This window comes from Acromyrmex echinatior, chromosome 19 (assembly GCF_024713525.1).
Source record: "Acromyrmex echinatior isolate Ae372 chromosome 19, ASM2471352v2, whole genome shotgun sequence".
NCBI lineage: Eukaryota > Metazoa > Arthropoda > Insecta > Hymenoptera > Formicidae > Acromyrmex > Acromyrmex echinatior.
This window is the reverse complement of record NC_141870.1, coordinates 3,434,387-3,462,035: the sequence shown is the minus strand read 5'-3', so window position 1 is coordinate 3,462,035 and position 27,649 is coordinate 3,434,387. Positions and strand designations below refer to the sequence as shown.

The 27,649-nt window shown below is 33.4% G+C and overlaps 1 protein-coding gene and 1 long non-coding RNA gene across 8 annotated transcripts in view; one reads left to right on the top strand and one right to left on the bottom strand.

Annotated features, from left to right (window-relative positions):
- Positions 1-27,649, bottom strand: part of Synd (protein kinase C and casein kinase substrate in neurons protein Synd) — a 62,199-nt gene extending 34,550 nt beyond the window's left edge. For 4 of the 7 annotated variants that reach the window (XM_087416039.1, XM_011059109.2, XM_087416040.1 and 1 more), the window contains exon 1: positions 27,313-27,648. The gene's annotated coding sequence lies outside the window, so the exon portion shown is untranslated. Of the gene's footprint in view, positions 1-27,312 lie in introns of all 7 variants that reach the window. The other 3 variants (XM_011059105.2, XM_011059110.2, XM_011059111.2) reach the window with 2 other exon arrangements.
- On the top strand, positions 2,935-7,174 carry LOC147906641 (uncharacterized). Its single transcript, XR_015548271.1, has 2 exons — positions 2,935-4,475; positions 7,040-7,174. It is a non-coding gene; the product is annotated as an uncharacterized LOC147906641 (long non-coding RNA).

Here is a 27,649-nt window from a genome sequence, read left to right as displayed (position 1 = left end):
TCATATAGTAGGTAAATTTCTTACAGTGAAATCTCACCCCAAGAAAGTGAAAATATAATCATCCTTCACTTTCTGAAAAAGAGTAATAATTTTCACTCTCTCTCTTTCAAGAAGTAAAATATTTTTACTTGTTTTCAAGAGTGGTTCTATTTTCACTCTCTTGGAGTGAGATTTCACTACAAAAAATTTAGAGTATAATTTGAAGCGTTGAAAATATAAATACGAAAATTACGATCTCTCGATCCATTTTGTACGTCAGCACTACGGCAATTTCTCTGAACCTGATCCGAATAGAGCTAATTAACGTGTCATCGGATACGTTCAATAGCCATCACTGCCGAGATTAAGGCAAGCTATAACTCCAATAAGAATGCGGTTCTATCCAGCAGCGGTAGTGCGCGACGGAAGTGTCGATCGTTTTCAAAATTACGGTGCTCGACGTTCCGGCGTTTTTCCTCTCTTGCTCGCTCGTTTTCCGTTTCTCGTGTAGAGCGCCACGCCGCACGCGCATTGCACAATTAATTGCAATCAGCGTAGCGTTTCTCGTTACTCTCTTGACGCTCGTCCGGGAAGAACTCGGGTATAATAACGTTTCTCGCGGCGAGGTGGAACTTGAAGACTCATCGTTCCAGCTTCGTATTTATAGCTTCTCGAAGGCATGAGAAGTTGGAAGAAACTACTTCAGTAATTTCCTCGGAAAAGCTATAAATAAATCCATTAGATTTGAATTAATGAAAAATATTTTTGCGCAAATGTCCAAAAATAACAAAGATTAATATGCACTATGCAAAAATAAATTCCAGATAACGTGACAGTAAAAAATACATTACTGCAAATTCATACGTGTAAAAAGTGATTACAATATATATATGTGTGCGTATGATTGCAGATTTTCGTGTAAAAATAATACACTACACTCTCTCTCTCTCTCTCTCTCTCTCTCTCTCTCTCTCTCTCTCTCTCTCTCTCTTTCTGTATACAAAAATCAATTTACACATTTAAAACTAATCTTACACATATACTGTAAAAAATATCATGAAATTTAATATACTTTTGAGTTACACAAATTGAATTTAATTTTATAATATTGCACTAAATTTAATTACATTACATTGAATTTAACGTATTTGTAACAGAAAAGTATATGTGTACATGTACATAAAAATTTAATGTATTTTTCATAAAATTTTATGAAATTCAATGTACCTTCCATAAAATTTTATATCGTTTTGCATGAAATAATGCACACGTTCATTACGTTTAAGTAATACTGCAATTTGGTTTTCAGTTAAACCTGTTAAACTATTCATTGCTTTTCAGTTATTATAATCATAAGCTTTCTTTACTTTATGTTACTTAAATTCATAATGAAATTTCTAATAGTGCATCGTAATCATATTTATACATTTGAACTTGTAGTCGTTGCATTGAAAGATTATGCGAAGCAAACAGTCATGAAATGGTTACAAACAAATATATGAGATGGAGGTAAGAGATAGTAATGGTAAGCGACATATTTCTCACATTTATCATTAAGGAGAGGTTCAGTAAGCACATACCAATATTATCATACAGAATGATGCCAAGGGAATTTTGAAACGTAAAGATAACTCGGATGTAGCACTGATAAAGTTACAAGTACTATGTTTCCAAGTTTTTTCAATAAAATCGTTGAATTTTACGAAAGTAATTGTTAAATAAATAAAGAAAGAATGCATAAATGCAACGTATTAACTACATGAATATAATTAACTTTCATTTACATATTTCTTAAAAAAAAAAAAGAAGATTTCGATATATAATTTTACTTTGCATTTGAATGCGGATGAATTTGCTTTCCGGGTTTTGTGAATCATTTATTATGAAATCATGAATTTATTTCACGGCGGGTGCAGTTGTATTTACTTGATTGCGATTACTGTACTTAGTTACGTGCGCGAATCTGTTTCGCTCAGCGTGCTTACTCGTATTGCAACAAAAACAATTTATGAGAGATCGCATAACACGGGTGCTAAATGAGTTGTCCAGTCCAGAGTTACGTACGTAAGTTTCATGCGATTCTAAATGAGAATTGCGAAGAACTGCCAAGAATTAAATTCATTAGACGTCCTTGCAGACAATTAAGTAATCGTTATTAATAGAGGAAAGTGAAGTTTCTCGCTGAAAGTTGAGCATCTTTTTGTAGAGGCTTACTTGTAGAGGGAATGAACTTTATATTTTCACGAAAATATTCGACTAGAATCGTTTTAATTAATTTAAAATTTCTAAACGTTTTGAACCTGCAAACGAGCGTTTTATGCGTAATCTCGTCAGAAAATCATAAAACGAATCGTTAAATCGCCTCGCGGCGAATTATTACAGGCCTTGAAGATATCTATCATCAAGCAACAAGGTGTCAGATTGTGAGGATATTTGCAGTGAGGTCGTTCGATTGACGACAGCTAGTCAAGACACAATGAAGGACTTCACAGAGGACATAAGCGTCTCTCTCACCGTAACGGGAAGTCGCTCGAATTCATTTCGTGGGAACTGCAGAAAGAGAATCGTTATTTGTTTCGCGTACACCGGATACCATCAAAGTCTAGAAAATGGTGCAATTACGTAAGGCGGTTAAATTTTTCGATTGCGAAACCAGGAGATATCGTGGATTTTCCATGATGTAGAGCATATTGTTTATATGGAGAAGACACAAGTTGATGACCAATTGTGCCAATTGTACTTCCGTAAAGCACAGCAGACGAAATTATCATTAAACAAAATTCTGTCCTTTTCTTGTAGCAAGATGGGTGTGTTGCTTTTACGGATTTCTAAACAATTTATAATTTCCTCTATCAGGGAAATAGGATATTCGAATATCTTACGACTGCAGTATTGTACAAACAGATAATCTTACAATTGTAACAAATAATACCAATTATAGGAAAAGTGACTTACGGCCTCATATTTTATTCTTTCGTGGAAAGAAGAGCTTGACTTCGTGAGTAAGTTGTTGTACAGCAGGTGGCAAGAAAACTTGAACGTAGAATGTCACTGCTTGTGTAGAGTATATGCACGGTTGCATGAGTCATAACGAATTATGCAAAAGATGTTTTGTCATTCGCTAGTTATTCGCTTATAATAATAATAATATTCGTGATAAGGCCAATGCCGAGAACATTATATATATGAACATAAATATCGGTAATTGGTGAAAAACCGATAAATTATCGTGTTGTTATTCCTCTTACACAATTTCGCGTGCAAATATTTATCCAGTTTTTATACATACAAAAAAAAAGACGTAGAATTTTTTATCTGTTAGCTTTTAAGTAAGCCTTTCCACGTGAAAATGTCAAACAGAAGTGATTACGAGGAAACGTAGTTTGAGACGGAAAACAAAAAACTGATATAGTGGCACTATATCATTTTTTTTGTAGCACTGTTGTACACACACACTTTGATTGATATGGATGTCCGTATAGGTGGCACTTAAGACTCGGTCGTTATTGGAGAACTGATCGATTACGAAAAGCAGGTTGAGAGACCTAAATAAAAATAGACAGTGATATCTAGGCTCGATGGTTGCCAAGTTCGATCGCACGATGGATAATGCTCGACGTAATCGATGGTTGAAGTGTTCGGGTTGTTGACCACAGATGATTCTTCGATACAAAAGCGACAAGAACGATTCTGTAAACTGATGTACCAATGTATTTGTAATATTTATTTGTATGTAGACAATAAGGAATCCTTTTATCATAAGCTTCAAAGTTGTCCGAAGCAGAAGTTTTTCAGAAGCAGAAACTTTATCGCGACAATATTTTTAGAGATCATATCTTGTAGTAGAAGTACTCTCGAATTGATACAATCATTTTCCACCTATGGAACAGAGATTTATCGATAATCCGTATAGATGACACACAGATAAGCATAGCGCGACTCAAAATAGAAATATTACACAAATATTATACATAAGAATCTCAGTAATTCTTAAAATACGATTAAAACATAACGCATTTCTAAGAACATCCTTCTATTTATAAAAGGAGTGAGTAATAATTCTTTCTCATGGAGATGTAAATGAAGACCTAGATGAATTGCAGTTACATAATGCACCAATGAACAAAGTCACAATGTGGCGTATCTTTTTTTTAAACAAAAAAAGATACAAGACTTTGATTCTTCTTTTGATCTAGAGAAAGATATCGATTATCAAAGTCCAAGTTGTCAATAAAAGGATCAAGTAGTCGAAAGCGTGACGCCATCGTCGTCTGGCGTCTTAATTGTATTAATAAACGGTTCAAACGAAGCCGTTTGAATACCGTTGGGCCGGAGTCAACTCGGGCATTATCTTCATCACGTCTCACACGAGATCTCTTTGGAGGAGCAGCTATTGCGAGTTCGTCCGGCTTCACCCACAATTTTTCTCCAACCGACATTCTGCCGAGAATAGCAGCGGGCATTGCACGACGACTCTTCTCGATTCAGTTGATGACGTAAGTAACAACGCACATCACATCGATGTTTTTACATTGTGTTTCTCGTGTTGCAAGTCCTTTCTCGCAATTTGTACTAATGGATGGTTCAACTTATTTTTAATAAATGCAATCATTTATTAAAAATAAGTTGGACCAATCATATTTGTACTCCTTCCGTCTGCAATCTGAGTTTTTGTTGTTTTGTCCAGTTTTTTTTTACTGTTCTAGGTTTTAAAAAAATTTGCAGTTACTTTTCTATTATATTACCAAAGGTTTCTAACTCATATGTTAAAATCTTTATTATACAAAAGTATTCAACCTTACCATTATTATCGGATGCAACGCGGATTACAACGCGTTGAGTAATAAATACAAATTTGCGTGAAAATAAAAAGCGTAAGTCTAACGTAGTTAAACATGTAAATTTCGCAAATTGATCAAAGTGCAATTAGAAAATTACGATTTATCAAGACTGTTCGTGTTGCACTTTGATCTCATTGCGCCATGTTCAGAAGAGAGAAGTGGTTCATTGATTTGAGATTGGAATCCCAAAATCGAGGTCGACTTTGGCTGATACTTCTGCTAACAGTTAATTTATGTATAGTTATGCTGCTTGCAATGATCGCCTATGCACCACGATGGTTCCCAGTTTCCAACTGGGACACTATCGTAAATTTTGGCAGATATTACATATCTGCGATCGCTAAGATTATTATCAGCGAGCTTAAATATATGATAAGAAATACAAAGAAAGATGTGGAACGTGGTAAAACGTTTTCTCTCATAATGTAACTAGTAGATGTATGTAATTTTGCGATCGTATACGTAGTTAGTTTTGCGGTAACAAGCTAATCAATTGACTAAATGGATAACGTCGTACACAGGTATGTGTAACACGTGTTTCTTTATGGGATATGGATCGTTTCTAGAGAACGTGGAGAAAGCGCAGCCGTGTACACTACACGCGGCAGCAGATGCATTATTTTAGCGCTGCACTTAATCGACGATGGGTTTGCGCGAGCGAGTTAAAATTATAGTCTCGATAAGTAGAATAAGCGTGCATAGCAGGAGCCTGCAAGTCTAGTAGGGAGCCTTCAATACAGTTAGCAACGAAGTGTAACAGCGTGCAATTTTGACTGTGAGGCGCGTCATTCGTCGCGTTATAACTCATTAACTTTAATGATCCGCACGATTTGTTCCTTCTCATCGTTTCACTTCCAAGGCCTGGCATTTGGGGCGAGAAAGCATACGATGGAAACATACGGAGGACATGCCACGCATTGTCAACGCACCATCTGTCACGGCAACAAGCGCCTGATTGATTTACGTTTAATCGATATGAAAGAGAATCTATCGGCGTCAGGAGATCCACGCATATCAAATTGCTCTTATCGGTTCGGTTCAAATTTTTCATCTTTGTTACGCGTCGACAAATAATCAATTTTCTACTCTGTACTAAATAAAAATAGATGTAAGAAAGAGATTGAGAATTAATAATTTATTATTTAATTTTTTTATTATTTAATTTTTAATATTATTATCTAAAGTATGCGTCTGTTTTTTTTTGAAAGAAGCAAAAGAGCAAAAATAATTATAAATAAAAACATTCTAAGAAGCCGAGTCTTTACTTTGTAATCTTGCAATCAATCTTATTACAGTTGTAGTCGTAAGCTCCTGGAGATCCTTTTTGTGATATATTTCTGTTCGGCATCAAACAAGTATGTAGGTCAAGGTTTCTTCTATTACATATTCTTTCTACTCTCAAAGTATAATCATGAAAGATGCCGATAAAAAGAATATCGACATTCATCAAGTTTTTTTTTGTAACAGAGGCGAACTTCATTTTATCTCGGACAACGATTTTCCATATTCCTAACAAAACTCTATTCTCACGGGTGATAAATCGTAAAAGTTGGGGACTTTCAGGTATGCAGAAATGTCGGGCAAACAGATAAATCTCGTCAGAGTTGCCCTTTATTTCTCTGTCATCCAAGATTATATTTTTAAGGCAGGAAAAAATACAGCTCCGAATAACTGCGCGATTCTAATATTCTTAAGCGCAACGGAAGCCGGATCTATATTTTTCTAGAAAATGGTCCTTATCTTTTACAGTCAGAAGAATTCTTTAATTTTGTTATTCTTTTAATTTCCTCTCATTAAACTCATCAGGAATTATTAACCTACATAGAACAGACCTCTAAAGCACCTTCTAAGAATATCTAGAAGATATTCCTACTTTTTAAAAATATTCCTAGAAAAATGTTCCTCGAATAAAGTAATTCTATGGTGTGGGAACTTAGCATTCATAATACATCAAAAAATAAAAACTCAATTAATTGCAATTTTCAAAACAAAATATTATCTGATATTGAATTTTATTACATTTAATAAAATAATAAAAAGAATTGTAAGATTTATAGGTTTAATCAAGTTTTGATAAAAAATCTTCATGTTGCGTTCATAATAATAATAAAATTTTATAATTATTTTATTTAGTTTTTTGTTTGTTTTAATCCATGAGTAACTTTTATAAAAAACGAGTAATATTCCGATCCCTTCCTATAATTAGTTTTTTATGTCAGATAACATGGTCGCCATTAAAGAGCTGTCAGCATACATACGACCGGACAAGACTAACGGTAAGAGAAAGAGAGATGACCCGACAGAAAAAGAAAGTGCAAGAGCCATTTCTCTTGTAAGGGGACGTTACCACGGATACGTGCAGCGACGAAAGCAAGAGAGTGCACCTATTCTAAAGTGTAACGTCGATGGAAACTTAATCTGTAATCGAACCGCTCATCGCTCTGATGCTTGCTATGAATACGAGGAAGCTCGCTAAGATGATAGATATTTTAAATTATTCAATAAAAGACTAAAAACCTGCGATTTTTAGGCTTTTAAAACTTCAAGTAAAAAACTTATTATTACATCGTATTACTACATACATAATAGAAATCAAAAAATCTTTTTAAAAATAAATAGTTATATTCAGAGCAGGGTTAGGTAAATTAATGTCTTTTTTAAACTAAATTAAATTAAAGTTAGTGGCTTATAAAATTAATAAAATTAAGTTGAAAGTTGAATAAAGAAGTAACTTAATAAAAGTTAAATTAAGATTAAATTAAATTAAGTTTAAAAAAAAGTTAATTTTGAAAAAAATTATTTTTGAGATCAGAATGTCCTAATTTTTTTCTTAAAATGAGATTACTTTAAATAACTTACCCTTACAAATATAGATTATTAGGCAAATTTAATTTTATATCCATATGTAAGTTACTTACATACGATAAGAGTCACACCGTAAGGTATTTAATGTTTAAGACTTTATAGAAAAAAAAATACTAGCATTAAGAAAGATAGAAAAATTGTCCATTTAAAAAAAGTTAATAAATTAATGTTTAAAAGTAACTAAATTAAGTTAAAAATTAATGCAATTAAAATTAACTAAGTTAAGTTAAAAGTTATTAACTTTTTAACTTTTTTTTTAAACTTTTAACGGTTCAACTAGTTACTACACAATCCTGATTCAGAGTAAAAAATTAGATGTTTATACTCTATTAAATATATTATTGTAATATTATAAGTATAAATCATTATATTTTTAAAATTAAGTAAAGTTTATATTTATAGCATTAGTTTCACATTTATTTCAATTTGTTAATGTTAATTTCTAAAAGCATTTCTTCACGATTATTATACATTTCACGTGAATATTTTTTAGCTCACCTCGATTCATTTTCCGATCTTATTAAGCGACCTTTATATTTTCAGCTGTATTTTTATTTATTATTTTTATTAAAAAAAAAAAAAAATAAAAATAAAAAAACACTGCAAGTTTGAAAAGTAATTTGGCTGAAAATCGATTTCTATCAGCAATAAACGTATTCATAAAAAAAATGGATCCGTTAGAGAAAGCCCGTAGTATACTTAATTGCCAATTTCCAGTCGATTTAATCCAAATCGACGACTTAACACACATTCGTGGCTGGCGCGCGATGTACGTATTAATTATTCCTAGCAGACCTATTCTGCTTGATTGCACTATTTACATTGATTGAGATAATCACACAATACAAGATACGTGAGTGAAGTTTCTAATTCCTTAGCAAAAATTTTATATTTTTCAGATCTATACGATATGGAGCTTTCATAATTTTTAATGGATATTTTCAATTGTTTATAATGTATTATGTAAATACACATATATAAATAGAATCCTCTCGTTTAACTATTTTACGGAAAACTAAGATCAACGCAGATATTTCTGTTTATATAAAAGTTAATGAGAGCTCAACAATATTAGAAGGAACATGAAGAACGTTTGCAATCTCGAAAACATACATTGATCTAGCGAGATGATTGAGAGAAGTTATAAGAGAGAAAGAGGGAAAAAATACTGCGAATTTGGCAAATCTCTTTCTACAGAGAAATCATTCGCAGACGAAAGTTTCGCGATTTAAAGCGGGTCGCGCGACGAGTTCGCTTTCGAGAGAGTTCATGGTAAAAATCACGCGCAAGAGAAGATATGTCCGGTGCATGCATATATCGCATGGTCGCTCGTCATTATGCATGCGACGTTCATCAATATCTTCTGTCAGTGTTAGCAGTCATTCAATGACTCACAATCAGACGTGTGTACCACGCTGCGCATTCTGACTTCGACGGCGAAATGTTCGATTATCGGAGACGCATGAGAAATCGTCTCGGTTTTCGAATGACTTGAATAGAAACATGTAAAGAAATTTTAATGAAAAGGAAAGAAATATCGATACGTTTGCACTTTGGAGGTGATACTTTGACCAACTATCGAACGTTGCATTGATTTATGTGTAATATCTTTATTAGATAACTTGGTGATAAACAGTGAAAATGTTTATGTATTTCATGATTTTCACTTTCTTTCGAACACGCTTTCTCTAGATCTTTGACATGTAGATATATAATTTTAGAGAATTTTATTTATAAATATATACTATAAATTCAACATAATTCATTGTGTAAATATATGTCATAAATAAATAAATGCTATATAATTTCGAAGAAAAAGTAATGTAAACATATTCGAAATACTTCGTTTATTGTCAACAATGTGAAGATTTTAATTGATTATGTATTTAAAGAATTCTCAAAAAATTGTTAAAGCTTCTATCCAAGTCAATAGTTCTTAAAAGTACGTTTAATAAACATTAGAAATCGTGTAATAAACGTACAAACTGAAAAATAAATATTTAAAATTTAATACGTTTTTTAAGGAATTTAAAATTTAAAACGTTTATAAGACATTCGTCCATTAAATGTTTTTTACTAGTTTACAATTTTTTACACGAGACATTTCAACGGTTTAATAAACGTGTATTTAATAACGTTTCTTTAACGTTTTTATACATCATAAAAACGTTTCAGTTAAATATTTTTTTAAGCGTAAGTTATTCATTTGGATATTTAAATAAAACCATGTAGAAAAATAAACATTTCGTTTTTTTTTAAATAAAAACTGAGTTACTGAGGAAATAGAAAGAAGATATTTCGCTGAGGACATTGCCCGATAGAAAAGCGCATAAGATCCGAAATAGATCATCTCGTCATGTGCACTCGAACGTCACAGACGTGATCAGAAAATCGATTGACCTGTGCGCTGTTGGTATTTATAGGAAGTGAGTTCTTCACTTCGCGTTCTACTTGCTGAAGCACTTGATCGCTGTCTTCCTGTATTATTGGAAAGACAGTGACAGAAACAGAATATGTTAACAATATTCGGAAATACCTTCATCTTTTTATTGATTCGCATGACGCTGTTACTAAGAATAACTTGACTATAACATAACTGGCTCTTAACTTGATCTCTTTCGTGTATAAAGTCGCCATATCAAAAATCACGTGAATGATTCTCTTGATAATAAGATTTCTATTTACAAAATTTATATTTACTTTCCTTTAGCTACAATTTGCTGTGTAGTTAGTTGTTAGTAAATTAAGAAACTTTCTAATTTAATAGTTAAATAGTACATTTATTAATAATCCTTATAAAAATATCGCTATAATAAAAAACACAGTCAAATATAAAGCTGTCGCGAAATTTAAAGAAAAGTGCACAAATATTGATATACTATATATGTACAATCACTTTAAGCTGCGAGTTTATAATAATCCTTGTAATAAGGTATTTCATATTACAACATCAATGACGTTATAAATAAGAATTTATCGTTTATCTAATCCTGTATTTAAAAAATTCATGCATAATAATGTGAAGAAACTGGATTTCTCGTCTGTTCTGTTTATTATACGTTCATATATTAATATAAACATCACACACGTGTTTTTAGTTTTATATATATTTTGCTCCACGAGTACCATATATTCTGTATAAATCTTTCATTAAATACGCAGTCTAATTTTTATTAGCAAAAAAAGAGGGGGGGGGAGAGAGAGAGAGAGAGAGGGAGAGAGAGAGAGAGAGAAAGAGAGAGACTTTTAATAAATCTATTTAATACCAAATGTTAACGCAAATGTTAATAATTAACTTTCAAGCTGTAATCTTGTCAAATTAAATTCCATTTAAAATTAAATAAAAAATAGAATTTTTTAAAAATATTCTTGCAATTTAATTAATTCTGTAATTAATCGCAAAGCGATTTGTATCATTTGAGATTTTATCACATGATTTTGTATCATTTATAAATGGAATTCACAAAAAATTCATGGAATTCACAAAAAATTCACAACTTGTCAGTTTCGCTAGTGCAAGAAAAATTTGCTACAAATAAATATATAATTAACAGACAAAGCGTAATGATCAAGACACTACGTATACACCGACCCGAGTTTAGTTCTATGAAGTTCTGTATAAAAAGAAATATATTCTCAAACAAGAAAACTAGAGGTAGGAAGTAATGAGGTGGGTCTCTCCGAGGGTGGTAGATTGTTACATATTCACCTGCTACTTTGTGCCCTACAAAAGTTTAAAGCGGCGCTTGATATCGATTTCTTTCTCAAGGTTATTCCTTGAAATATTTCCTTGAGAAGGAGCATTCGTTAACATTTTGATAAGAGAACACATTCCTCGACCATGTCGTATTCAAATTTTAAAGATACTCATAGAGTTATCTAACAAGAAATTTGTAATAATTATTCGTGATAAAATTTCCAACTATAATTGTCTAGATATTGAATCGAATTTGTTAAATTATTATTTTCTTATAAATCGTATTTTCGTAATTATAAATTGTTTGGTATGTGATGTCAAAATGTCAAGATTAAATAAAAATCCCCAATACACACATTAAATTAATATTAAATCTAAATCTAAAAAAATTATAAAGTAAATAATATCAAAGACCGTGAGTTATTCTACAAATGTCAAAAATTTTTTCATGATTTCTACTCAATCTCTCTCATTCATCGTAATCACCTGGATATTTTTATCTGACAGATAAAAGGTACTCGTACGTGATAAAAGGTCGAATGGTACATTTTAGTACTTGTCAGTCTTTGTCGAATGCGAGACGTCTCATTTCCTCCGTGTTTCTCAGTTCTGAAATAGTGAAAGTCATGTTCCCGAGACGTAAGTACTTTTAGGGCGTGATATCGACCGTTGAAATTGCTATAGCACCGTCAAAGGATACACCTTGTACTGATAATAATGGACGTGTCTACGTAATAGGTACAATCTAGGTCGTTTGAATCACGATAACATTATGCCGCGCGAAACTGTACGGATGACGCAAAGGTCGACTGCACGTATTTATGCAAAAAAGAATCAAAATCGAGATAAAAAAGGAGAGAGAGAGAGAGAGGGGGGGGGAGAGCTAGAAAAACAGAGAGAAGAGGAAAAGAAGAAATAAAATTCTATGAAAGCTACAATAGAAGCATAAAAAAGATATATTCTTCTAGAATATATCTTTTATAATATATATTATATATATGCCACCAAGAAGAGAGGTCTTTATTGAAAATAAATACATAAATGTACCTGCACGGTACATTGCTCAACTGAAGAACTGGATGCGGTGAAAAGTAATTGACAAATGTAGGTCGCTGAGAAGAAACGATGACGTATGTGTATACACACACATATACATACACACACATATATATATATATATATATACACACACACACACACACACACGTAAAATGCGCGGCAATTTAATCTTATATAGAGTGCTCTGAAGACATATCGAATTACAGACACGCCGCATTCCCGATCATACGTAATAATTATAATCACGAAAAGAAAATGCAATTAAATGCATTCTTAAGGATGGAGAAAATGTGAAAAATTGTAATTATCCGTGAAAGGGTGTCTTTACGGAGAAATTATAACACGCACGTTGCAAACTCTGTTTGTTTTGTACAAAAAACGTGAAAAATTACCTGTGTCAAACTAGCAGGACCAAATGAGCAGAAAAAGATCTTTTGAACTATTTAGTGTTCATTTTGTGCTAATTTGTGCTACAAAAAAATTGTGTACCATATGCCGTTTAGATTTTTCTCCTGTTAATTTGACAGAGGTTGAAAAATTATGATTTGCTAATTTCTTGCCCAATTGTACAGCCCCATTCTTTCCACACTAATATAAGTGAAAATCGCACATTAACACATAGAAAAAACAGTTTTGCTAAAGTATATAAAAATTTAGCTATAGATACAGATGTGAAAAAAATTTGGTTTGACTGAAGTATTAGGTCATTTAAAAAGTATCCGCGGTTTTTTGTTCAATTTTTGAATGAAAAAACCGCGGATACTTTTTAAATGACCCAATATATAAAAAATTAGCTAGATATAGATCTAAAAATATTTTCATTTGGATCATTAAAATAATTATGTAGGACAGTTAAACTGGTTGCGAGAATGTTAGAATTTTTTGCAGCATTGCCATCAATGTTTAAGCGCTCATAATTATTCTGATCATCCAATAAAATTATTTTCAGATCTGTAGCTAACTCAATTTTTAGATACTTCAGCAAGACCGTTCTTTTCATGCAGGGATATATTTTCCGACAGTTTTTTTTTCATGTTTTTAACATGAAGAGAGTTTCATGCGTCAACGTTATTTCGATCTCGTTCTTTGTGAGTCATTGACTCATCGGTCAATTTGAAAAGATGAACGAACGTTCGCAAGGAAGGTCACGTACGGAAATGGAGCAGCTATTAATTAGGTTTTGCGGAGAGAAGGCGACGAAGAAACGTGACTAGCAAGTTCCGAGGAATTGAGGACAAGTTCAATGGGAGCGCCTAAGTGAATCGTAGGAAAAGTGCCGAAGGCGCTCGAAGGTCGGAGGTGAATGAGAAAACCCGTTAAGCTAAACCCGAAAGCCTCATCCCTGTGAAACTTTCCTGGTTATTTTGTGGCAAAGATCGGTCAGAGATAATTTTATTCTCGTACATCGTACAATTCACTTTTTCCAATTCTGTCGAAAGAACATTGAGTCTACTCAAAAGAAACTTGCGCGAAGAAATCGATTCTTCATCGATAAAATGATGAGATCTGAACGTCAGGCAACAGCGGAAGTAAATTTTCTCTTGCCAATAACGGTATCATTAATATAGAATCGAAAAATTAAAGAATTTACTTTAATAATAAAAAAAATTTCTGTGTACCTACAGAATAATAAACTTAATAGGTATATGTATACATACATAAATAACATATTATATATTGTATATATAATATACATATATTATACAATATATATATATATATATGTGTGTGTGTGTGTGTGTGTGTGTGTGTGTGTGTGTGTATTATATAGTAATATTATTACATAAAAAGAAAAGTACATATTTTATGCGCGAAAAAATTAGAAAAATATTTCATTGCACGCTAATAATGTACAATGTTAGAAGTTCATTTTCCCGGAAATATTGCGGTATTTACTTATCGTGTCTTCTTCCGAATTTTATCAATCTGTTTGACGTGACTTTTTTTCCTTACGATGACTGTAATAAAAATATTATTTACTTGTCGTTTAAAGAGATTTATGTAGCTGTAAGTAGACACTCATATAAAAGACCACAAATTGAGATCCTTTTATGGAACCAATGCTCACTTCAATCGAGCGTCTTCTTCCTTACGGTATCTTCTCTCCTTCTAACCGCAGGACATGCTCCCATTCATTTCAGACTCTGCGCTTCGTTGCACTCGATGGATCTTCCATCTACTTTTGCATACAGTTACATATTAACTTGATTTCCTTCAGGATTTCCGCCTCGAAGTTTGATGAAAATTACGTAATTATCACTATATAACTATATTACTATACCGTTATTGCTTAACAAAATAAAATTATATTGATTAAATTAAAAAAAATGCATCAGATAAATAAATTATCAATCTTAAACAAAATCAATTGTCAAGAATTATTTACGTTTTTAACGTCTATCATTTATTAGAATTATATATTTATACATATGTATTACGTATGTATGTGTTACATAGTTATCAAAATTTAATTGGGGCGTCCGTCTAGCGAACTATCAACTTGAAAGCTAACGAGAAATTCCATTACTGTTGAAGGAAGGACATTCTCTAACAACCAAGAGAGTAAATCTCGGGAGATTGAATTAAAATTGCAGGCGGTGTCTGTAAAGCTGGAGACATTGAGTACCGAAATGCTTGCAATATGTACACATTTTTAAAGAAAAGATACAGATTAGAGATTTTAAAGGAAAAACATTTAATTTTTGCATTTTTTAAATTTAATATAAATTATCCAATTTCCGATTATTTGAAGAAAAAGCAAAAATTAAGTAAAAAAAAATACGGTTTAAAGAGAAGCGAAAAATGTCCATACAAAACTGTTAGGAACAATTTTATCTGCGATTAGCAATTAGATTGCAGGGAGTAGAAATGCATTTAAATATTATCGTATTTCTATTGATTTTATCTAGAGGCACAGACTGGCTTTAGCCCTGTACTTTGAAGGAACTCAGCGGCAAGCAAAAGCGGAAATGACGAATAACGCTTATGCGTCACGTCCGAAGGTTGCAACGTAAAAGTGTGAGCCAAGGAATCCTTTCACTCGGCCTGCACGATGTAACTTCTTATGTTCGTTACGATGGTGGTTTCGTGCTAACACGTGCCGGTTTCATTCGAAATGTCGAGAATCTCATCGCATGCATTTCCCTGACGATTCCGATTCATACTTGAAGTCGAACTTCTATGACGTCGTTTCGCGGAGAACTTATCAATGACCATTGATCGCGAACGGATACCTTCGACGTTAAATGATTTACAATTGTTATCGTCGCTTCGAATTTATCGCGGTTTATCGCACGCCTAAAAATGTTAGGTATTTCAATTGGCTGTCAGTTCGTATCAGTTCGCATACCCACCTTAATTGGGTGCAAATAGTAAGAGAATAATCGATGTGTCGTAGACTGTTTATAAAGTGGACCGTGTGAAACGTCTTGAATGATATAAAAATAGAAATCTTTTTGCATCGTTTCGATATATATTTTTGTATCAATTTTTAAATTTAATTTTAAAGTATAATATATTTTTAAAAATATTTCAATTAATAAAGTTACATGTACATTAGTTTGATGATAAGAAATAATAATAAGAAATAATAAGCATTGAATTTTTTATTTTTTAATTCAGCGGTGTGATTTATGATACGCAATCTAGAAAATCAATTAGTGGTCTAGTGTGAAACTATACGATACAATAGGACTGCCTTCGCGTTAAAACACTACGTTTATGGCGCACGATAGTTTAACATGCGATTAACTTCTAATAATGCTTCAGAAACTTTCTACCCGCATAGAACATCTCTAGGATGTATAATTAGACGAACAATAATATCGTTGCAACAATCTTTATATTATTAGGGCGGACATATTATGGAAGATTAAGAAATATTCTGTCTCGTAAACAAAGGCGAGCGGGATGATTTTAATATTTAATATAATTTAAGTAATCAATAATAATGAACGTTGCATCGATGTGACTTTTGCATTCCTGTAAAGTGACTTGCGTAATTGTATGCGTAAATGATTTGTATAAGTAATTATTTCATAGCGTTTTGCATTGTACACTAAAGAAGCGCAAGCTTTAAAGAGAGAGTGTAATGAATTAGCAGAAGCGATCGGTAGAGAAAACCGAATAGCTATCGCTTGCCGTTCCATTCCATTCGGATAACCCACTTTCGACCACCGTTGCAGACCTCAGGGCATGCACGCGGGATCTCCTAAATGTTGTGTCATCGCTGCGCCTCTGGCGTTTGCCTATCACGTTTTACACGCGTTTATGTGATACTTCCCGTATGGATTATTATATAACATGACCAGAATTTTCACGTAGAATTTTCTTTAGAAAATTGGTTTAGTTTCAATATATATATTCCGCGTGGAAAATATTTCCGTATTAATATAAAAAAAAAAAAAAAATATTCTACGTTTTTGAAGTTTCTTGAGAATTATTTTAAGCTTATTTATACGCTACGCGCCACGTTGGAGTATCGCCCACCCATTGTAAATGGGAGCATATTAGCAATATCATTGCGTTCCAATTTATCTAAGTACTGCGATCGAGTGCCCTGTGAGTTATTAAACGAGGACATGACCGGGACACCGATGGTGGGTTGATGATTTGCGCGTGGGTGCGAGTCCCTCGGCTTTTGCACATCAATGACCGAAGAGAACGATAACGGTGCGGCATTGGGACAAGCAAGGAGAACAGAATCGGAGAACGAGGTACCACGGCATCGGACAATTGCGGCACCGTTGAGAGGTGGCAGTTAATCGGCGACGGCCACTCACTGGAGGCTGCATGTAGCCTCGTTACAGGCTACTACACACCTGCGAACCGCCCGTTTTATTTGCATCCGAGAGCAATCCGCTCCCGAAAATCGCGTCCGAAATAATCCAATGGATGAAGGACCTCGAAATCGTACACTGAGAAAAATGGTCTGGTTGGATTAAATAGTAATTCTGGTGAAAAACAGATAAATCAGAATTTTCTGGTTAAGTCTATTAGAATTCTAGTTGAGATAACTAGAATTCTGATTAATATAATTATTCTGGTAAAAATAAGAATTTTAGTAGATTTTTAGATCCAGAAATATTGTATCAATCAGAATTCTGGTTATCTCAACTAGAATTCTAATAAATTTGATCAGAAATTTCTGATTCGTCCATTTTCAACCAGAAATTTTTTTTAGTGTAGTTGATTTTTGCAATATTTTCTATCGTATAACGTTGCTATATTAATTCTTCGGAGCGCATGCAAAAAATTTTATAATATATAGTTATTGATATTGAATTTATAAGACCTATGTAATTTATATTAATTAAAAAGCACTAATTATTAGGTGTTGGAATTAATTCGTAGCGTTTTACAAGTGATGGGAAGTACTTTCATTAATGTATTTTTTAATGCTCATGTGAAATAAATAACATTCTTTCATTAAAAACGCTACGAATTAATTCCAACACCTAATAATTTTAAGAAGCCAAATTGACATAATTAATACGTAGAAAAAGGAATGAATATTAATACATTTTAATAAGAATGATCCAAATTTGCAGATGCAACACAAAGACATTTTTAATAGAGACTTATAATTGAGTGCATTCTTCTATTATTGCAGTAGATTAAAAAAAGCAGAAGTAATATAAAATCCTTCAGATTTTTACACGGAACGATCTTGCTAAAGTATCTAAATATTTAGCTAGATCTGAAACTAATTGATTATCAAAATAATTATATAGGACGCTCAAACTGGCTGTTAGAATGTCAAAACACTGCAGCGTTGTTTGAGAGAGATTCCTACAAAATTATTTTGATAATCCGACGAAATTGTTTCCACACATAGATTTGTTTTCTTACCTAACAAAATTATTAGATAGATTTTAGCAAGATCACAACCGTACTTTCCGTCCAGATTTAATTGGTGTAACCGATATAATTGATAATCAAGCTATTTCATCGCGATTCCAGGAGACTTTAATAGCAATGCCACTCGATGCACCCTCAACGTTATTACACAAATTATCTGGGTTATCGGACTCGTTACTGCTACCGCTATCTCTAGCGTTATTATACGCGGTCTTATCTGATTACAAAGCGACATGAGGATAATTCGCGCTCAGGGAAAGGCGCGACGCGCCGGCGATAAATCTTCATCGGTTTCGTTGCGCAACCACGGTGGTCTCGCTGTTTTACTGAAAGGAAAAATGGGTTACCGGTAATTGTATATAGTATATGTGAAGAGGAAGTGTTTGTGTTACGTGGTTGGGGTACGGTTATTTTGCTGATGTGGCACCTCAAGGTAGAGAGAAGCGCGCTCCGCGACAATAGCTCCATTGGATACAGGTTCGTAAGACGTTAATCGACAAAACGTGTTTCCGCGTTCTTAGCGTTGCGATTGCGTCCCATTACGAGTTTCATTAAGTGTGCATTTATCGTTCAAGAACGAAAGGCGATATTCCACTTTTCTCACAAGCGATACGACGCCCGGAGGATATTGCCAATCTCCATCGGAATGATTTCTTAATCTCTCACGTCGTCAGGAAATAATTATTTGCTTGCACACGCAAGTTGCGTCACAATTTATCACTGCTTCCTGCTCTCGAATAATTGAAATTGCATTAAGGAATGATCCTTTCTTTAATTCTTGCCGCTTAAGCTCTCTAACGATTCTCTAATGATTCTCTGAGATTAATCGTGGTCAAGTATCTTCACTAAATCGTTAAGCCTGCAGTGAAAATATGAAATACCGTGACGTACGTATTAGCTACGACAAATCCATCTATTAAATTATAACTCAATGAATTGTGATACGGAACAAACGGCGGACAAGCGTTATCCGACGATGACACTGCGTGACACGAGGGAAATTTACGAGCAAATTTTTCCGCGTCATTTCACTTTGTGTCACATAGCGGATGAACGGCCACTTCATACGTTGTAAAACTGATTTTTCAATTTTTTTATCATCGATCGAGGAACAATAAACAGGATGAAACTTCAAACACCAGAATTCCATTTGCTGACAAAGTCTTCAAACAAACACGAGAAGGGTTTAAATGAGTTGTAAAGGTCAATTGATAACTAGCAAGTTTAATGTCTCATCTATTTTCCCTAATGTCCCTCCATAAGTTACATTACTTCGATATTTTAGTAATTAAATCCCAATTTACATATAAAATGTAGTATTGTTAAAATAATGCTGAGTTAAGACCGAGTTTTCCGATTAACTTTAGATTTCAATGTAAAAATTGTGTTTTTTAGCTACAATTTAATTAATAAACTTTTGTAATAGTAACTTCAAGAGTTATTCGCTACAAAACTATCAGTTAGCGATTAACCATAACTAGGAAAATATGATTTTTATTCTATCATCCGATTAAGTACAACCACAAGTTAACTAGAAAAACTAGGCCACAGAATAATTTAAGAGGTACCGTTATCTCTACTATCATTCTTCATACTTATTTTGCGAAATATTATTCGCTCGATCACTCATAAACTCGAAGATTAATGATAACTCCCATTATGCACTTACGATATAATCGAGTTTTTGCCTTGGAAGTAAGATAGATGGAGAGAGAAAGAGAGAGAGATCGCACACCCGTAGAAATTATCTAAGCACGCGGATTACGCGTAAAGAAACGGATTACGTAGTTTACAGGTAGAACGAGATGTTGTGTGCACCCGACAGCCGGTCATTCCATTCACTGCCGCGCTCCACATAACGTCCCCACGCAGCGTCTGTTTTCGTGATTTAATGCGCGTTACGACGACGTGGGCAGGTACAACGAGACAGAGGGAATGAAAGAGAAAGAGATGCACGATTACAACGAGAAATATCGCGGCGGTTCTCGCGTCGTCGGTCAACGGAATTCGCAATCACCTGTGATTTTTCTCTCATTCACATACCTTCCAGCCGTCATGGCGCTCGCTCGTTACTCTTCATTCCCGTTACGGTATTTACAGGAAGTACCGTCCGTCGTGGAATGCACGCATCACTGGAAAGCTTTGTGACGTCCCTTCTCCCGTCCGGCGCGGTCACTCGTAGCGTGCATTCGTAATGGCGAAAGTTATCTTTTCCACAGGTAGATCACGATAGACATATCGACGATAAAACCTTAACTTCTCGGTAGCGTAGTTTGAAAGACGAGACAGAGAGAGATAATGACGATTCTTAAAAGACTTAAATCATCAAAGTTATGTCGAAGTTGGAATTAAAATGTAAACATTGTTAAATATTGTAAAGAATGAACTTCAATTCCTTAAGTAACATAATATTTTGTTATCTTTAACTTTCAAGTGTATCAAAATGTATTATTTTAATTCATTGGTTTAAAAAAACACACAGTTAATGAACCCATTTTTGCGGTTGAATTGCTTAGTTTCAAAGTAAACAGCGTTCATATTAATGTAAACACTTAGTAAATGAATTCAATTCAAGTAAAATTAATACCTTTCTTGAGTTAAACTATATAACTCCATTGTTTTAAATGACAATAGAATAAATTAACTTTACTGTTTTATTTTAATTAATGATACATTGAATAAAAACAGAGGAGATTTACAGAAATAAAAATAATACAAATTGAGTATAATTTGACATTATGAATTTAATAGTATTCTGGACATCTCGTTAAACATGCACTGAGAAAAGTGTTGGTATTTGTGACTATAATTGCATAGTAAAATAATTATGATTAGGAGCTTTATTACTATTATAATGTTAGTAATAATAATTCTTTTTATAATTCTATATACCAAAAAAATTGCAGTAATAAAAATGGAGCTCCTGGCCATAATTATTTTATTGTGCAATTATATAGTCATATATACACAACTTTTTTCTTAGTGATATTTAAATACTTTGAAAAACTCTCGTGATTTCACAATTTCACTGGAGTTGATTTTGCTCGATTTTGTTCGAGCTATTTCAAAGTACAATGTGCACTCCTCCAATATAATTCTCGACGTTATGACAATGCAGATTCGTGTTGGCACATTTGCGAGATTTTACGTCAATTTGTAAAAGCTATTATCATACTCTACAGCAGTTAGAGTTAGAAGAGGATTTACTTCTTTTTTTGCGGTAATAAATGCCGCTCATTCTTTCCATCGAACAATCACCACCCTTGGCCTTAGCCTTCCAGTCAATTCGCTGGCAATATACTTCACGGGGCATCATGCAATTACGTGAGGCGTCAGTGATTACAGAGCCCGACATCGTTCAGCCAATAAAACAACGTCACAACGTCGCGCCGCTGTGACCTTTTTAATCATGCGTTTACAGTGCTGGTGGTTCCATGTTTCATGGTATGTTAAGGAGTTTTTTTTTAGCTCCTCAAAATTCCTCTTTGATTAAGAAAATCACATGTTTCTAAGTAATAATTTCATATCAGCATTTTAATGGTATAACATCGATGTAATATGTAACAAAAGTAGCTGGAAATTATTTATGCACGTTATCATGATTAAGATAAGTATGATTGTATTATCAGTCTGTTTGATAAGATCGTACCGTATATATAAGTTATCGTATTTTTCAACTGATATAAACGTTCTTATTATGTCATACTTTTGGTGTTATAAACATCTTATTATATAGCTGTAGAAAATTCATGAGTTTGTTTTCTCGTCTTCGCGTTAGCCAATGAAGTTATTGATTCCAGTTGTCCAGTCATTGATTTTAAATTCTAGAGAATATATATCATAAAGCAAACATCATTCCATTTTAGATTAGATTTCACTTCCCTATTTGTTGTTTGATAAAAAAATTTGATCGAAAGCTAACGAGTTTTCATTCGAGTAATCGTTCAATAATGTAGAAATAATATGTTCAAACACTATCTCTTTGGGTTCCTTTGGTTTTAAACGTTTTTCGATCAATGAATCTCAAACAAAACATATCTGTTAAAGGTGAAAGCGGGAAATAAATTTTCTTGTCATCCATTTGCATTCATATTTATGACAATCCGTTTGCTTTTGACGTATTTACGATAATGTTTCTTTAAAAAATATACTCTACATTACTTTCTGTTTCCATATGTTTATACATTTTTAATTTTTAATACTGCTCATATATTTTACCTTTACCTTTTTTAACATATCATTCGCATTACTCACTTTTACAATCCTTTTTATATTTAACGTTTTTTATTTCAAAACATTATGAACATATCAACTTATATATTTCATGATCTGTATTCAAAACGTGTTTTTATTGGTAAATGTGCGTTTTTATTTCTGATATTCTATAGTTTAGTATATGTAACGTGAATTATTACTAAATGCGTGTTAACATAAGCGCGTTCTGAATACAAGTCTATTTTTCTATGCTTAGAACACTGTAAGATTAGATAAGAGTAATGGTAACCCAATCCTTTGTGTTAAATAACATTTTGTTATTTTTAACTTCTATGTTAAAACGTAATACATTCATTTCTGTGGTTAGTTTCAAAGTAAACCTCATCCGTATTAATGTATGTATTTAGTAAATAATAAATTAAATTTAAGTCAATACAATTTCTTGAATTAAATTGTATAACTTTACTGTTTTAGTCAAATTAACGATATATTGAGAGTGGCAACACATAGAAATAATAAAAAACAACTCACGTTAAATATAATTTGACATTATGAATTTAATAGTGAAAGTTTGATAGAAAAGATTTTAATGTAATAAATACTTTAAGAAAAACAATATCTAATAATAGTGATTTAATTGAACGTCCCATTAATTCATTGCCATTTAAAGCCATTGTTACATATTGATTTGATTTGAATGTAAAAGTAAAATATAGATAACTTTGAATTATGAAATATATTATTTTACCTAACTAAAATAATAAAGTGTATTGAAATATATTATTTTACTTAAACTAATAATAAAGTTTATTGAGGATTTCGCGATTTGATCCGTTTTCTATATGTTTACATTAAACATATACACTCAGAAAAAAAGATTGTTTTGATTTAAAGAAATTTTCTTTGCTATAAAAAAAAAGTTTCCTTGATTTAAACATTATTTTTTAAAATCAAATAAAATTTATTTGATTTAAAGAAATTATGTTTAAATCCAAGAAATGACGTTCAAATTATGATTTCTTTAAATCAAATAAATTTTATTTGACTTTAAAAAATAATGTTTAAATCAAAGAAATTTTTTCTTTAACCGCAAAGAAAAAATAGCAAAGAAAATTTTTTTAAATCGAAGCAACCTTTTATCTGGGTGTATCTTTACGTCGATTTGTGTACGACTTTAATGTGCACCAATGTGCACTGAGCGAGTTCAATTAAATTAGCTACAATAACTCACGCTACATTGGATGTACATTAATTAAACTGTTTTACATAAAGTATCTAAATACAATGGTATATAATACAATAACATTGACAATGAAATAATACGTATATATTTCGTTAAATAATAACATGATAACGGCTCCATTGTAAAATTCTTTATAATATTGTATGATTAATTCTTGTTCTCTTAGTTCCTTACGGGATCTAAATGTATAATCAATCTCATTAAAGAATCTTACAACAATTGCAAAGCTATTTTCTCTGCTCAATGCAGCCATTACTGCAATTATCGTTACTGAGTATTTAATAGTTGAAAATATTTACATACAATTTTACATTTAACTTTACTAATTTCACGTATAGCAATCTTTTTATGTACTAACGCAAATTTTTAGTATAACGCAAATTTTGTACTGTAAAGAAAAGTCTTTGAGGTCACCTCTGCACCTAGAGAAAGGTTTCTTCGATTTAAAGAAATGTTTCTTTGCTATACAATTTAAGAAAAAATTTCTTTGATTCAAACGTCACTTCATTGATTTAAACATTATTTTGTGAAATCAAATAAAACAATTTATTTAATTTAAAGAAATTATATTCAAATCAAAGAAATTTTTTCTTTAACCGTAGTAAAGAAATATTTTTTTTAATCAAAGAAACCTTTCTCTGGGTGTGATGTTTATCGTTAAAAAATTCATGCCTAACATAAATTAATTCAATCCTCAAGCGTGAGGCACGTGTGGCGTTTAGACACGTCGTCATGGCGGAAGCGAATCTCTGTCTCTCTCTTTCTTTCTCTGTCTCTCTCACACACATACACATACATATACACGCGGATGCTGACGAGGAATGCGATATTCGCGGGCAGCGAGCAAACGCCGACGGGTGAGAGTACGGAAAACCTGGAGGTCTGCCAATTTGCGCGACGTCCAAATGACCGTGCCGTGAGAGGACTTTGCTCCTTCGGGGTTCCCTGACTTTACGCGTTCGTTCCGCGTGTACCGGCGAAATTGCATTATCAAACTTCTCTTCCTTCTCTCCCTTTCCTTTCTCTCCTTTTCACGAGCAATACAAATTATATTAATAGCGATGCGCTGGGAAAATAGAAAATTAGGAACCTATGGTGTTGACAATCGGAGGCAGAATGCTCCTCGGGATATTCTCTTGGATTAGAAAATTAGCGAATATATTCAGACGAGTTTATTCTTTTCAACGCTGTCCCATAATTAGAGATTTCGAGCTTCAAGATCCACATTCATATCTCACATTTAGCGCGTATTATCGTACGTGTGAATCGTGCGTGAGACATTATCTGAGTCTGAGAATCGAACAGTCCACAATTAACGTTAAATGCATGATGCGAGTAGAGAGCCTAAATTTTCTTGTCTCCACGGTACAAAATCGTCGTCGCCGGCGATTAATTCTCGCGATTAACGCGAACAAAATCGGCGAGGAGGATGAGATGTGTATCGTGGAATTGTAATTAACGTACATGATAGATTAGTACGACGATAAATGCCACGCGTAAAACATTTCGTATATATTTATATATATATGTGTATATAATGTATCTATATTTTTATATAAAAATATATTTTATCATATATACATATATATATGTACTTTTCATTGTATATGTAGGGTGATAGCATTATAAAATTTTAGAGAGAAATTTTAGAGAATTATTTTCATTATTCTAAATTAAAGGCGGCTCCCCAGATGACATGGCCAAGTACGTCAATATTATAGCAAATATTACATGCATAATTAGCCATATGAATGTAGGCCAATATTCAGCGAATGTACGTACATTATGGCCATGTCGTCTGGAGAGCCTTTGAAACAGTTTGAAACAGTTTACTTTCAAAAATATAGTGTCAAAATTGAAGGAAAAATTCTGTTTTTTCTAAAAATTTCGGATTATTTTGGTAAAATTGTCTACATTTAATGGTCTATCAAATATTTTAACTACAGTTTTTTTCGAAATTTTTGGGAAAGACAAAACTTTTCCTTTAATTTTGACATCCTTTGAAACTCTAACGCTCGTTTCTACCAATGCAGTTTAACTTTAATCTCGGTTCAATTTACTCTTCATCTTTTTCTTATTCTTAAAATTAGAAGAAGATGAATTAATTGAACCGAGATTAAAGTTAAACTGCATTGGTAGAAATGGGCATAAGTTATTTTGAACGATATATCAATCATACAAAATTTTCGTCTTGAATTATGTAATGTAAGGAATCATCTCTTAAAATCTTTTAGAGTATATATTGAAGGAGCAATAATAACTTAATTTCATGAATTAAATAACATTATTACTTTTAATCCCCATGTAAGTCAAAAAGTAAATCAATCCATTTTTATAATGATTAGTGTTTCACAGTAAATACATATATATATACTTTTTAAATATACAACCTTACAAATACTTTCTAAAAACGTCAAAGCATACGTAAGAATTACTTGTAATAATTTTGTATATTCGTCAAAGTAATGATGAAAATTAACCCGAAACACGAATGACCCATTCTATGTAGTACAGGACCGGAAAATCATCGTGAACTAAAGGTTAATAGTGCACTTTATAACACAATTCTATATATATTTATGTATATTGCAATGTGGATACGAGTAAGGATCGCAGATAAACGCGATCTCTTCGATTCAATATTGGATGCAAAGATCGAACGGCAGCCGGTCGCGAAAGTATTGACCTTCTCCGCGCCGTTTTCCGCATTCCATGTCGCGTCCTCAGGGTCAGTAATCGCGGTGCCGCCGACAAAACTTCCACCATCGAGGTTCACCGCTGAACCATGGACCGCTAAACTGCGTAGCGTCTTTAAAGGGGGGAAAAAAAACCGAGGGAAAAAGGCTCCTCTTCGCGACGATTTGGCACACCATTGCCGACCGCGATCTCGCGACGAAATCTAAGCCGCGTACACGGCTTATCTTGTAGAAAACAGATAAACTCGATGCATCGCGAGTCGAAGTAGAAAGGCTGACCGGTAACTGACCTCTAATCACTACTTAAGACAGTCGCGTGAAGTCCTTGAAAGTTTCGTGAAAAGGAGCGAGTATGGAACGTTAAACAACAGAATATAATTACGATAGCGGCTAATTGCCGTTTGTAGAACACGGTGTCATGAGAATGTCCGACTATTCTGCAACCGTGCTCCGAAATGCGAAACAGCCGTTCTTGTGGCAAAACCGACATTGCGCCCGTTCCGGTAGACGTCACTCGCCAGAAGGAAGAAAGAAAATCAAAAAGATTCAGAAATATTCCTCAAATCGATCGGCATGTATATACTTAGTTTCCTGAATTCACGTGCGATTCACGAGCGTGAATTCTTCTGAAAAACCCCGACTTGTTTTTGCGACTCGACGTGAGAACAAACGGTCGTTTTTGTCCCCTTCCCTCCTCCCCTCATCCTTTAAATAAACACAAACAATTTTTCGCCTGCTAAAGGTATGAGAGGTTGGTCGGCGAGGAGGTCGCGATCGAGGAATTTCGCAAATCCGCGCAACTCGCGCCGCCGCGGCTCGTCGCTCGTGAGAAGGAAGACAATATTCTGGGTTACTCACCGAAAGCAAATCCTCCGGCACGACGGCGACCGTTCGGGGGGGAGAGGGAAGACTGATCGGAGACTCGGCGGTATATCCTTCCGTAGAATTCCGGCGAGAACTAACCCCGCGGCGGTGGTAACCGCGTTATCCACGTGTACGAAATGTATTCAGACACACCCGACACTGTTGGCACACGCGAGTAACACGCGAACACCGCGCGACCCGCTGACACGTACGACGGCGCGCGATTTCACGGCAATGGAATTTTGTCACGTCGCGCGTTTTCTCAACGTACGGTACCGCAGACGCTCATGTTGCTGCACCACGGACAGTGAATTACCATTCCAGCTCTTTC